Below are 4056 nucleotides of genomic sequence, written 5' to 3'. Positions count from 1 at the left end.
TGTCGGCCCCATTGACGACCTCGAGCTTGCATCCATGGCGGAGTTGCCACGGCCACCTGAGAGCTCGAAGGGTGTGATATCTGTCAGGAATGAGGCGAGGAAGGACGGGGGGCGTCGACCAGATGGTCACCAGCGACGAGAACAACCGGAATCAAGAGCTAGTGCCGACGGTAGTGGCAGTTGTCGTGAAACTTCCCTCCCGACAACGGCTTTCTGGTATAGATGAAGTTGTAAAATTTGCTAGGACAAGGTTTTTTTCGGGGTAGAGGAGGGAGTTGTATTCATTTTTACAAGACCGGCCATTTTGCAGGATCTAGAATGGGCATCTTTTTTCGCCTAAATGTAAACGGTAGATATTTTACAGTTTCGAGTCTTTATGGGATCTACCCGAGATGCTCGGCCGCTAGCGAGATAGGGAGCCCCTACCTGGCGTAGTGCGCGCCAGGGATCGACTGCGCGCGCACCCCCCCTCCCCCACTTACCTGCCCTCTCTAGGCTGCCCCATGTGGGGCGCGAGATGCCCCTATTTTTTTTAGATTTCGAATAAAATCTAATTTTCAAAAAACATTCTCATATTCAAAAGAGTGTTCACCGTATTAAAAAATAGTTCTTAGATTATAAAAAATTGCAATTTCAACATAATGGACATTTTTTCAATTTTGACGAATATTTTTTATTTTGATGAACATTTTTTATGAGCATTTTTCAATAATGATGAACATTATTTGATATTTTATGAACAAATTTTGAATCTTATGAACATTTTTTGAACTTGATGAACAAAATTTTTATTCAAGAAAATTATTTTAAAAAAGTGGATGAAGAAATTTTGAATCCGATGAACAAATTTTGAATTTGATGTACATTTTTAAATCAATGAACAAGTTTCGTATTTGATGCAAAATTTCTAATTCGATGATTTTTTTTAATTTGACGAACATTTTTAAAATCCGATGAACAAAATATAAATTCGATTAACATTTTTCTAATTCGTTGAACAAAAAAGTGTTCGTGGATTAGAAAAGAAAATTTTCGAAAAAAGGTGAAAACGTAAAGAATACAAAAGAGAAAAGAAAAATGGAAACATAAAAGGAAAAAGAAAAAGGAAAAAAGAGAAAATAAAAAAAGAAAAGAAAAGAAAAGGAAGAAAAAAAGAAAAATGGGCCCGCCCATACGACACCCATGCGCAAAGCGGGTTGGGGGTACGCGCTACGAAATACAAGTGAATCCCTAAGAAGGGTTGGCCTACAAACATCCACCCAACGGCAATTTAAAATGTTGAGGAAGCATTTGAAAAATGTTAAATGTGTATAGAGATAAATGTGTATCACGTATAAAATAATTGATCATGTATTCAAAAAATATTAATCAATCATTTAAAAACCATATAAATAAGTATTTAAAAACTAATAAATGGGCATTTAAAAACTATTAAATGTGTATAGAAAAAATGTTGACCATGTATTAAAAATGACTAATTTTTTTATCATGTATATAAAGAAATAAATCAAGCACTTAAAAAAATGAAAAATTATTTGAAAAATGATAACCAAGCATTTGGAAAATGCTAAATGTGTATAGAGAAAAATGTTGAACATGTATTATGAAATGATGAACTTTTTCTATCATAAAATGAAGATTTTTTATCATGTATATAAAAATGACTAATCAAGAAGTTGAAAAAATACTGAACAAGTATTTAAAAATATTATTCAAGCATTTGGAAAATGTTAAACGCGTATAGGAAAAATGTTAAACATGTATTAAAAATTGAAAAAAATATGATCATGTATATAAAAATATTAATCAACCATTTGAGAAAATGTTAATAAAGCATTTGGAAAATTTTAAATGTGTATATAAAAAATGTTGACCATGTATTAGAAAAATGAAGGGGAAATTTGATTATGTATATAAAAATATTAATCAGGCATTTGAAAAAATATTGAACAAGTATTTGAAAAATGTTAATCAGGAATTTTAGAAAATGTTAAATGTGTTTAGAAAAAATGTTGACCATGTATTAAATAAATGTTAATATTGAATTTAATAAATGTTAATCAGGTATTGGAAAAAATATTAAATGTGCATAGAAAAAATGTTTACCATGTATAATATTAATCTTGTATTTAAAAAATATTAATCAAGCATTTTAAAAGTTTTAAAGTGTTTATATATAAACTGTTGACCATGTATTAAAAAATAGTCTTGTTTTTTTTAAATCTTAATCAAATATTTGAAAAATGTTAAAAATGTGTATAGAAAAAATGCTGACCATGTATTGCAAAATGTTATTTTTTTATTGGAAAAATGTTAGACCTATATTAGAAAAATGTTGTTAACATAAAACAAAATGTAGAATAAAAATCAAAAGAACAAAGAAAACTGAAATAGAAACAATATAAACCAATGAAAAACAAAAACCAAAGAAACAAAATGCAAAAAGAATGAAAAAAACGGAGAAGCAGAAAAAAGAAAAAGACTGAGTTAAATGGCCTCAAGTAGGGCGTGCCCCTACTACTTACCACGAAAGGTACTTGGACGGAGTGGCTAGAAGTGTGCCTGATCACTCTGAAGATGAGGGATTATTAAAGTAAAAAGGTAATTTGTCTCAACTCCACTCCCACACGGCGGTGCCCTCTATGGCGCCGTCTCGAAGTTGATGGCATCGTGTGTTTGCCAATCCTTTAGATTGGTGGCGTTATGGTTCATGGATGGTGTCGGCGAGGCGGTGGCGGCGACTCCATCTGGTGTGTCTCTCCTTTTACTATGTCCCCGTTGCTACGGCGTTGTCTCCGACGTCATGGTGGAGCAGGCAGGCTTTGTCGTCCAGGAGCACGCGTAGACGGTTGTCTACGCAAGTGACAGTTGGAAGATGGTGCATCTTGTGCTGGGTTTCTGGTTGAAGGCTGACAGTTCTGGTTTACTCCTCCGACGTTGTAGTCGTGCGGGGACGTTAGTTCTGGAGTTCGATGACGTGTCTAGGGACACGTTGTCCCGGTCTGATTGTTTCAACAATAATGGTTTTGCTCCAGGTAAACTACTTTGGAGGTTCGTAAAGCTGCTGATCAGCGATGGAGCCGCGTCGAACTCAGGCGAAGTGGTGATGTGTCTCCTTTTTCGTAGTGGTGAGGGACATGCACTGTTTTTTTGCATAGGATTATCCTATCTTTTTAGTCTTGTAATGTCGATGTTTACGTGCCTTGTAACTGAATCTTTATTTTATTAATAAGACACATATTATCATGCAAAAAAAGTATTTTGTGTAAAAAAAATTCTAAAAAATTTCAATCTATTCATTTTTAATCATGACGGTACAAAGAACATCAGAGATAATAAAAATTACAACTAGGTCCGTGGACCACGTAGTGACGACTACAAGCATTTTGTGCCAAATCTTGACCATGGATTTAATTAACAAAATGTTAATGCGTGTTACAAAAAATAGTATCATTGAAAATTATGTTAAATATGAATTCAAATATATAATCTTTTATATTATGCATTAACATTTTGTCAGGTAAATCTTTAGTCAAATTTTGACACAAAATATGAAGAGGATCAATAAACCAGGAGAGAGATAGTATTATTTTGATATTCGTGCTGATAGTTTACTTGTAATTCGTGTTCCACCCTTTGTGGTGACTGATGTAAGCCTGTAACGAACAATTGTAAAACTATTATTCTTAATTAATATTATGGATTATTTCTTATAAAAAAGAAACATCACTCTTGTTCTTGTCTATGACTGCCACATGAGAAAACATGTCTTCTTCTAGTTAGAGCATTTACAACCGGCCGATATATCCGACCCAAACATTTAAGCGCGGGCTGCTCGGACACTTTATCGGACGTAAAATTGGCACTCATTCGGACATGATAAATCTGGTCCGAACGCTCGAACTGACCAGCAACCCCCATATTCAGTCTATATCTGGGGCAAATACGGGATGCACGGGCACGCCCGCCACGTCTAGTCCGGCCCACTGTGCCCCACCCGATCTCACATATATTCAACCCTATTCGCATTCGAAAGGAAACCCTAGCCGCATTTCA

Source organism: Triticum dicoccoides, chromosome 2A, assembly GCF_002162155.2.
Source record: "Triticum dicoccoides isolate Atlit2015 ecotype Zavitan chromosome 2A, WEW_v2.0, whole genome shotgun sequence".
NCBI classification, from domain to species: domain Eukaryota; kingdom Viridiplantae; phylum Streptophyta; class Magnoliopsida; order Poales; family Poaceae; genus Triticum; species Triticum dicoccoides.
This window is presented reverse-complemented; position numbering follows the sequence as displayed.